The following is a 10,989-nucleotide window of genomic DNA, read 5'->3' as shown; positions in this document are numbered from 1 at the left end:
ACCTAAAAATTTAAATGGTGGCTGTCATAAAACAGATTTATACATTCAATATTGAAGTACATGTTAAGCACAAATACAATGAATATGCAATAGTGCATATATTTAGCAAAATGCTCCTCTCGAAGTTCATTTTTGTAGCTGACTGATGCGTTTTTGGACATTGAAGGGCTTTTCTGAGGTAAATGTGACGGTAAATTTGACATTATTACAAGATGTTTTAATGACACCTTTCCACAGTTGAAACATGAACATGAAAGATGACATGATACGGATTTTGGTAAGTTCTACTATATCTTTCAACATACCTTTGGATGTTCATTCATGTTTATTACATGTGGAAGAGTTGGTCCGTTCACGCCCGCTCTGCATGAACTGAAGGGCTTAGCGCTACAAGCTACAGAGAGCCACGAATGATCGCGACAGCTCGCGAGACGTCTATGGTCTCACTCCAGTCTATGGGAAAGTATCCCATTTTCGATACTTGTGAGGTTTGTTGTGCTTGCAATTTCACCTGGACCTATTTTAGGTGTGCCAGCTGCCACTTTGGGTGGCACCGGCACACCCTGGCACACCCGTGGCTACGCCACTGACCCTATATCACTGCACATTTAGATGTCTTCCTAATCAAAAACACTTCATTCAATTCATCAGCTCATTAGTAAAGACTCCAAGACCTCAAATGTGTGTGTTAGATATGAGACGTCAAAAATGTGCAATGTTAGGTGTACTCCTCCAGGACCAGAATTGGGAACCACTGGCTTAGAGGTTTAAGACTTGACTTAAGTTTCTTACTCGGTTATGCTGTATTAATTAGTAAAACTCTAATCATAGTAGAGGCAAAAACCAAACAAGGTGTACCATCCAGACACAACATTGGCCCCTGACCCAAACTGCAGCCTCAATGTGTACTTGCTGTCTTGGAGATTTGTGATGGCTATCCCTCACTCCACAGAAACACACTTTTTCATGGAGTGATCGTGTGTTTGTGTATCAGAGCAGATGATCTGTGAGCAGTGGAGATGCTGGAGTTCAGAATGACTGTGAAGCTGGACTGTTGATGTCTTCAGTGACGTCCAGTTGGACTGAAATGTTTTTAGATGATGGAGCCAGTCAGCAATTTCCTACTGCAAGAACAGTGATTTCTGCTGCTGTCTGAATGAGATCTCAATTACGGCAAAGTATTAAATATCCACCTTTTTCCTACTCCCTATGAAGCTTTGGGAATAACTTCAGTTAAACTGTAAACAATCAGTGAAAGACTCGCTCTACGAATGTCATTACGATATAATGAAGTGACATTATTCTAGTTGCCCTTCAACCATCAAACATTAAAAGATAACTTAAAACTGTAAAAGCATTAACAAATTACCTCAAACCGGAAGTGCCTCCCATAATTCTAAATGCAGAAGGCATGTCAGGAAAAAGGTGAATACAAAAAAAGTAATAAAATACGATTGGATTTCTGTCCAGCTGTTAATGGTCATTTGACCTATTTGGCTGCATTTTAATCGCTTACATAACTGATCATATATAAAACTACATGTGTTTTTATTATAGAAATGGAACAGACAGCTGCATTTATAACTACATTCTCTACATATTAACATGTGTTTTTACTGCTCTGATAGTTTATTCCCACATGAGACTGGAAATGATAGTAAATCTGGTGTTAAAGAAAGTGTTATAATGTAGATTCAGATTAGAGAAACAAGATGATCTTCTCTAACCTGTATGAACTACTATTTAGTGACACCTGGTGGATTAATCTTCAACATGTCAACAGATTCAGTCATTATTATTGATCAAACAAATCATGTTATGTAACTTAACTCACTGGTTGCTTAATCTAAATAATTGCACAACCTTACATCAAAATCTTTCCCTCTGCAAAACCTCAGCAACAAGGTTATAACATATATATAACACACAACAATCTTACACAAGCAGAATTGAGACAAAACAACTAGCAATAATATCAATGAGTGAAATATTTATTTAAAAACTGAAGAATTAAACAAACCCACACACAGTTTTAGTATATATCATACAAAGATATTCTCCAAAATATTATTGAGCAGTCTTGGTTTTTTTTTTTCCATTAACAAAAGTGAGAGGCAGTTTAGAGGCTGGCTGAGCTGGTAAGACTAGACAACCGAATCTAAATGGTGGATAAACCATTACTGGAGGTGATGATGACACTCCAAAAAAACAGAAATTAAATACCCAGTGTCGCAACTTAACATAGCAGCCGAAGCAGTGCAACAAGTGAAACAATATGAGGGTATTAAGACATAACAACATAAGGGATATACAGTATATATCATACCTCAGTCACACAGCATCCACACAAACACACACACATTATATTAGTATTAAAGAACACACACACACTCTCTCAAAGCATGTTCATACGGAGTCTACAGGACCCTAATGCAATCATTTTCTCTGTTGTAGTTGCTGACTGGTAGTTTGTGGAGAAGTTGAGGTAACCATGGTTTGTAGATGACTACAAGACTGCATGTCCCTGTGTCCGGCTGAGCGGAGGTTCAGCCGAGCCCTGTTGAGAGCTGTGCTGCTGGCAGACAGTGGTGGTCTACAAGGCTATGTGGTCTACATTGCTTTGACGGAGGTGGACAGGCCTCTTGAACCAAATACAATTTACTTCACATTTTTCATGCATCTCCATTTTGGTCCTATGAAAACTTTTTCAGAGCCCCTAAAGGAACATGGTGATAGGAAAAATATATTAAATCTTTGCGTCCCCTCAAAAAATTTTGGGTCCCCTTTGCGTTTGTTCATAAAACTTTTACTTCCCTGAAAAAACTTTGAGTTCGCTCACAAAACTTTGGCATCCCCAGAGAAACTTTGCATTTGCTCGCAAAACTTTTTTGATGGAAATAACATTTCAGTGCCTTGTGAATGCAAAGTTTCTCAGTGGATCACGATACTCGCGCAAGATAATGCAAAAAATTTGTGAGCAACTACAACATTCCTATGGGAATGCAACTCTATTGCGATACAACATTGAAATGTAATTTTTCCTCCCATCTCATATTTTTCCATCATCATGTTCTCTAAGGGTTTCATTTAATTTCTTGTTTCTTTTCGATATCCACCAAGTTGTAAAAGGGGAGTTCAAAAAACCAAACAAAACACACCAGAGTTGAACACAGGGATGGATATATCTGTTCTCACACCACACAGTTCTCTACTGATTTCATGATTTCAGTTCGCAATACCAAACTACAACTTTAAAACACTGTCCTAATGCTACTCAGATCACGATTTTAAAGGTCTCTTTGAGAGAATGTGATCCTTGACCCTTTTTTCCCTTTTGGAAGGCACGGATGTCTCTCCTCGCCTCGGTGTGAAGGGGTGCGCATATGTGGAGCTAGAAGAAGACAACAGAAATTAACAGATACTGTCGTATTACAGTTTTTCTCGATTGCTTAAACATTATAATCAGGCTTTTGAACTAAAATTTCAAAACCATAACACCATTTATCAAAAAGCACACCCATTTCCCTAAACTATAAACACTATTCCTCTGGTTTGACACATGAATCAGATTTGTTGAACTGTCACTAGACACAAATCCCTTCATTTCTCATTGCCTACACCATGTTGTCTTTTAGAACCTTCAATAGAGAGATAAAAGAGCCAGAATCAGTTCAGTTTTGGAACAATGGATCCAGAGAGATGTGATTGAAAAGGTCGAGGACACCAGAGGATGGAGGAGGAAAAGGATGAGGATGAGGTGCAAGGAGGCAAGGAGTCTCAGATGAAATTCGTGCCACTAGTTGTCCTTGTTTTTCAACGGCTCTGGGTATGACTATGAGGGAGGCTGGGGGCAATGAGTTCAGCCAAACTTACAGTTTTTTATGATTGCTTAAGCACAATTTTAAAAACAAGGCTCAAAACACTACATACAATTCACAGATCCACACACACAAGTAGCAGAACACCTCATTTATTTTGCAAAATGAAACACTTCATTAAAAAAACTTTACATTAATTTAACAAAACCCAACTTTGACACCATATGGAACACACAAGGTTCATACATTCTGGTTCTGTTAGGTGCTTTATGCAACCGGGCACAGGCCTTCTAGTCCAACATCACTGCCTGACCTCACAAATGTGCTTCTAGAATAATGGTCAAAAATTCCAATAAACTCCTAAACCTTGTGGAAATCTTTTAGAGAAGAGTTGAAGCTGGTATAGCTACAAAGGGTGGGCCAACTCCATATTAAACCCTACGGACGTTCTAACTGGAGCTGTTCAGTCAGTCTTAATGCATATCCATGTCAACAGTATTAACACTGAAATGAATCTGCAGCAGTCAGGTACAAGCTCTCTAACAGGAGCGCCGTTGACACGGGGGACAGGGGGGTCAGGACCCCCGCAGTTTTGAAAAGAAAGAAATTGACCCCGGCACTTTTGATAAGGGCTACTTCAATCAGTCAAACTATATCATCTTTTCGCTTAGGATATTTTCTTTCAAATGAGACCATTTTCACGAGAGCTTTCGTTCGTAAATAATCAACTGTTTTGTCGCGGATGTGAACAGGAAATGCGCTCTCGAACAGAGAAACACGCGATCTACAAACAATCGATCAAAGCGTGCTAACGTTTTAGGACAGGTCGATGGTATATAAATCATGCCCGAACGTTAGCGTTTGTCAATCAAGCCAAACCGTTCATTCAGAAACCAAGAAATTTGACAGGAGGCTGATCTCTCAGGTTGACGCATGAGCTGGCTTGACTGAAGTTTTTGTGAGGATAACATAGACTGTAAAAAAAATATGGACGTAGTGTCCGTGACGTCATCCATAGAGTTCTGAACAGCAGTTTTGAAGCGAAAATGAGGCCGCTGCTATCTTAGCAGCGTGTCACCGCACGTCACTCCTGGATAACTGAAATGGGCAAAGAGCCGGGACGTAAGTTGGAGCCAAGCGGCAACCTCCCCCAGTCTCTCGTGAAGCCAATACGGAAGTGACTTAAACTGCGATTCATCGACTGGCCGCTAGGGACAGGCTCCAAAAGAGAGCAGAATCTCATTGAATCCCATGTTAAATTGGCCAAGTTTACATCTGAAAAAAACATGTTTACAAGTTGGTTCAAATTGTGGTTTTGGTCTATACTGCTAATTTTGCCCTTCATGACAACTGTGAGGGGGGTGAATTTTTTTCTAACTCATTCTTTTAAATTATATTAAGCCTTCAAGTTCTGCATAATTAAGGGCGTGGTCACTTGAGTGACAGGTAGATGCCGCTGCTGTCTGTGAGCCGTCACTTTACCTCAGCTAATTCCAGCCGCTGAATTTGGCATCTCAGCCGTATTTGTGCTCGATTATTTTACACAATTATAAAATATGGCTTGCTGCATAATATTCGAGACTGATGTGTGTCTGTGTAGATGTGCATGCATGCGGAAGAAACAGAACACATATTGTTGGATCGTGGCATTGGCTAAAAGTTTTGTTTGTGAGATTTACTACAATGACAATACCAGGAGGATATACAACTCTGACAGCACTGCTTGGATATTATAACTAAAACTGCTGCACTATTTTGAAAAAACATATTTTGGACACATGGACTCATTTGTTTGTTAGATACGATCGTATACAGTTTTACAACATAAACGTTGCTCAGATTGCATTATTTCTTGAAGAACGATGACAGAGAGCAGATCATTCAGAAGAAATGTTATGCAAACAATGGATAATATATCAATATTTCATGGACAAAAAGTACTGTTTTTTGTTTTGCAATGGACATTTATATTTTACCCAAGTGCCACAGATTGGATTCATCTCGCGATCTCTATTATAAAGGTATGAAGTCCCATTTTGATTTTCCATGTTGTTATTTGCACATCCAACACAAATTACTGGTGTTGGAGCATCTATATCTTTAAAAAACACCGTAGATTGACAGTAAACCTTTAGAACTTTGTAGGATTATTCCCGAACAAAGCTCACCAAATTACCACAAACTCCACATTCCAAAGATCAAAGAGTCAACTCATTCCCTTACTGAAACATTTGTGAGCCATAAAGTTGGACCTGGAAACTAAAATGGCTGATCGAAAATGGCCCCTCAATGTCTGCTTAATTACAAATGCATTTGATTGTAGTAACAGAGCAAAAGATCAAAGAGACTCTCTTTCGCTGTGTTGACTTTAAGAAAAACAGATGGATCAGCAAACACCAAGGTGTAAATTCACGGTTATCAGAAAACTCGGCCCTGCGACACATCTTGAGGTGAAGATCACAGCAGGGCACCATGGGAATCACCCACAAGAAACTTTCCCTCTGCCCAGCTTTGCATTTCAAAAGACATTCCAAAGTTTCAGAGACAATTTAGAAAAATACTGCCAGAGATATGAACTTATCACCAAAAGCAGTCTCTAACATATCATATGTATTAAGCATGTCTTATTTTGTTCATGGAACGTATGTAATTCTTTCTGTGTGTTTTAAATATTGATTACTGGTAAATTTGAAGAAAATCTACCTCAATTACAGAAAGTGTGTACTGTTTGGTCTGGTTGTGATGGATGAATGCTTTCCAGTATTTTGATGCAAAATTGATTTATGTAAGATGTATGACTTTTGAACCAGCAAAATTAACTTCTCAAAGTTCTGACCAAAATCCCTAAGTTTGAGAACAAAGGACTGTAAGGACAGTATGCTAATTACATACAAGGACAGGAGAACTGGGCGTGGGACCCCGCCCAAAACAGGACCTGATTGGCTAAAACAATCGGAAAGGCGGAACCAACAAACCGTTCAAAACTCAATACCGCGCATTGTGAAAGTGCTTGCTTGCTTTTTGCTTTCGGCTTTTGCACTTCGTCTTGGCATTCGCTGAGGCGGCGGACCGAACATCGTCCTGCTTGCAAGCCAAACCATTTCAAGACTCACTCAAACCCCTGCAAGAAAGTTCGTTGAACTTCGCAGCTGAGGACTCACCAAAAGTCCTTTGTTCCAGCAACTCCTTGAGACGCAGAGAGACACTCACGCAGCAACGCGTAAACCCTGCTATCCAACGAAGACTCCATTTTCTGCAAAGCCAACTTCTTCCCCACAGACGTCGTCCTTCAGAACTCTTGACCGAGCCACGCGCTTCCTTCAACTCCGTCACGAAGGGAACACGCGCTTAAAGGAGCAGCCAACGCAAGTAACACAGGTCTCCTAATTTTGCTGAGCTGGTGCAATTTTATTAAGCAAATGAAACTATGGTTGAATTGCTAGTGTATTAATTCTCTCAGGTTACGGTCAGAGAAACTTGTTAAAAGCTAAACAACTGGGGAATCCATTCACCTCCAAACAATAACCTCACCATTTCCCTGTAACTGAATGAATGGGTGTGTGTGTGTGTGTGTGTGTGTGTGTGTGTGTGTGTGTGTGTGTGTGTGTGTGTGTGTGTATGTGTGAGAGTATATGTTTTCCGTTAGATTAGTTTGTGCGTAGTAGATTTAGTTCAATAAAGTCTTGTTTGATTTTCCATACATACAGTGTCTTGTGCTGTGCTTACCAAATTGCTGCCTTAAACAAAGATCATGCTACTTGCTCATAATCATAATCATAAGTATTAATCATAACAAAATATTATTACTGTTGGCCACAGAATAATAATTTTGTCCAGAATTGGTAAAAATACTGTAACCTCAATTTTTCGGTGGACGAATAATTGATAAAGTGTTAAATATTGATTCTGAATCATTCACGGTGAATCCGGTTCTTATTAAATGTAATTTAATTACATTTTGATTCGATATTTGGGTTTAATTCCTACAACTTTGTAATGATAAACTTATCTTCATTAATATTTTAGATCGTATCTAAGATAGATAGCTCCTTTGCTTGCTAACATGGTCACGTCGAGCTAGTCGGGCGTGGTTTCAGCAACCAGTCACATCAGCTCAAACCACCTCCCGCCTCTTTGCCCATTTTCAGTTATCCGGGAGTGACGTGCGGTGACGCGCAGCTAAGAGGGCTGCGGCCTCATTTACGCGTCAAAACTTCTGTTCAGAAATCTATGGGTGACGTCACGGACGCTACGTCCATATTTTTTTACAGTCTATGATTGGAACCCATGCGTCTTGTTGCTGAAACCACGCCCACCTAGCTCGACGTGACCATGTTAGCAGGAGATATCTATCTTAGATACTATCTAAAATATTAATAAAGATAACAATATCATTAGAAAGCTCTAAAGGTTTATTGTCAATCTGCAGTGTTTTTTTTAAGATAACGTTATAGATGCTCCAACACCATTAATTAATTTGTGTGGGTTATGCAAATAACACAAATCAAATGGGACTTCATACCTTTAATGAAATAGAGATCGCGAGATAAATCCAATCCGTGGCACTTGGGTAAAATGTCCATTGCAAAACAAAAAAACAGTACTTTTTGTTTTTGGCCAATGCCACGACGATCCCACAACGTGTGTTCTGTTTATCTTCCGCATGCGAGCACATGTACACAGACGTAGCCTACATCCGTCTCGAGTATAATGCAGCAGCCATATATTGTATAAAATAATCCAGAAAAAAGCACAAATACGGCTGAGATTAGCTGCTGAGGTAACATGATGGCTCACAGACAGCAGCGGCAATCCACCTGTCACTCAAGTGACCACGCCCTTAATTATGCAGAAAAAATTACCCCCCTCAGAGTTGTCATGAAGGGCAAAATTAACAGTGTAGACCAAAACCACAATTTGAACCAGAATGTAAACATGTTTTTTTTTTTTTGCTGTAAACTTGGCTAATTTAACATGATGGTCAATTAGATTCTGCTCACTTTTGCAGCCTGTCCCTAGCGGCCAGTCGATGAATCGCAGTTTAAGTCACTTCCGTATTGGCTTCACGAGAAACTGGGGGAGGTTGCCGCTTGGAGGATAATAGTTTATGGACTGTTTTGATTACGGTAATTACATCTAGAAATGTAAAAGCATTGATGGCATCTATAAAAATGTATTTGAAAGCGAAACGAAAGTGATTATTGCCTCGACGGGAGGACGCACGAGAGGAGCGTTTAAACAGGTATGTGTATAGGCTACTGTAATACTGCATTTACAATGCTTATCAGTGGCATGCACTTTGATCGCGAAAGTGAAAGTGCCCTTTGCGGTCGCATCGCGGTGCCCCCGTGTTCTCATTTCTCCCAACGTGAACCGTGAGCTCAGTCCATTACAATTTTATCCAAAGCGTCCCTTGAAAATGTCTCTGAACTGTCTCTTGTGACGCTTTGCCGGTTAGTATTGAGAACAGCTTTCATGACGTGTTTGAGAGGAGGCATGGCTTTGGACAGCAATTTGCAGGAAGGGTGGGATCGTATACTTTTAATGTCCCAGATCACCTACTGCACCTTTAAAAATTCAGCAGGATTTATTGAATAATTTTAGTTGTTAAACTGATACGTTTCAATGCTCAGACTTCATCTGACCAGCACAAAAACAACAAGGGTTATACCAGACTGCTTCACAACAACATCCCATACAGCATTGAAATTATGATATTCCTTTTATGTCTTAATTGTGAAGAAAATCATTCCACTTTTAATGAAACCACACAATCATAAGATTAAACAACAATAGCAAGTTTATGCCTGCAGTGATGTAATAGTCCATCATCTTTTCTCATGAATATGAAGCGCATCAAAATGTACCTCTATGTTGAACGTGTAGATCATCATGTAGATGTTTAGTCACAAATTATACTGCATATTTTCACAAACTGTTTGCATTTGCACAAAAGTTTTAACATCTAGTTAAAATCATTACTTTAAGATTCATTATTATAAGCTGTTTAAGTCTGTGGTGGCAGTTTACTGCATCATATATTCATCCCCATTTTACTACAGATGAAAAAGTGGAAAGAGAAGCTTGACAAACTCCACCACAGGAGCTGTGGGAAATTAGTTTATATGTTTGCTATTGTTTATCAGATGTTATTCCTGTATATACTGGATTACAGCTACAGCAGCAGAAAGAACATGTGGCTTGAGAAAACATTTCTGACACTTCAAAAAAAAAAAAAAAAAAAAACAATGAACATTTGACAGCCAAAAAGAGAGAAATAATTACAGCAGATTTACAAAGCATAACAAATATTCATAGCACTAAAATTTGATTTCATATTCTTATTAATATTTGGGTGTAAATGTATTTTATCTGACATGTGAGATGATCATCGGTGCTGCGTTTTCACCTTCTTTATAACAAGGGCTAAAGAATGGGTAGAGTTTCTCAGTGAAAGACTGACCAGTGAAAGAATAAATGTGAGATCTGGACTCCACATCATAAAAGGAGACCAGACCCTCCTCATAATCCACAAACACACCAACTACCTGAGGATTCACTCTCAGAGACAGAGAGACAGGAGGAGATTCACGAGCCTCATACTGATTCTCATCCCTCAGAACTACAGTCCAGTATCCAGTCTCAGGAGCTGCTGCGATCATCCCCTTCCTGTTAATGGATTCCCTGACCACTCCTAAATCCCACTCAGTCACTCCCTTTACCTGCACCTCAAAATAAAATCTCCCTGAGCTGAATCCCTCTTTTGCCAAGACATTGCAACAAGTGTCAAACCTCTTTGGGTTGTCTGGGAGTTTAAGCTCAATGTCTCCATATGTCACTTGTTTTCCATCATCAGACAGGATTAGATATGGAGAAGCTGTATCAGGATCCAGAGTCAGATCCACTGAAGGAGAGATAAAGATATGAATCACAACTTCTCAATACGCCAAATTTATAATCTAAAAGAATGTATCGAGTTGTATCATTTACAAATGTTTTGGTATATGATTTTAAACTCTTATTTTGCATCAATGTAATCAAACACACAAAAGATTGTACCTGCATATCGCTGCATCTTCTTCAGCTCTGTGGAGACTAATGACAATAAAAGATTACGAGAGAACTTTAATAATGTTCAGATTATGTGCGCTGATGGATGTTTGTGTCTCCT

At 39.3% G+C, this 10,989-nt stretch overlaps 1 pseudogene; it reads right to left on the bottom strand.

Annotated features, from left to right (window-relative positions):
* Nucleotides 1-9,521: 9,521 nt before the first annotated feature.
* Nucleotides 9,522-10,989, bottom strand: part of LOC125248373 — an 8,396-nt pseudogene continuing 6,928 nt past the window's right edge.

This window comes from Megalobrama amblycephala, linkage group LG16 (assembly GCF_018812025.1).
Source record: "Megalobrama amblycephala isolate DHTTF-2021 linkage group LG16, ASM1881202v1, whole genome shotgun sequence".
In the NCBI taxonomy this organism is placed as follows: domain Eukaryota; kingdom Metazoa; phylum Chordata; class Actinopteri; order Cypriniformes; family Xenocyprididae; genus Megalobrama; species Megalobrama amblycephala.
This window is presented reverse-complemented; position numbering and strand designations above follow the sequence as displayed.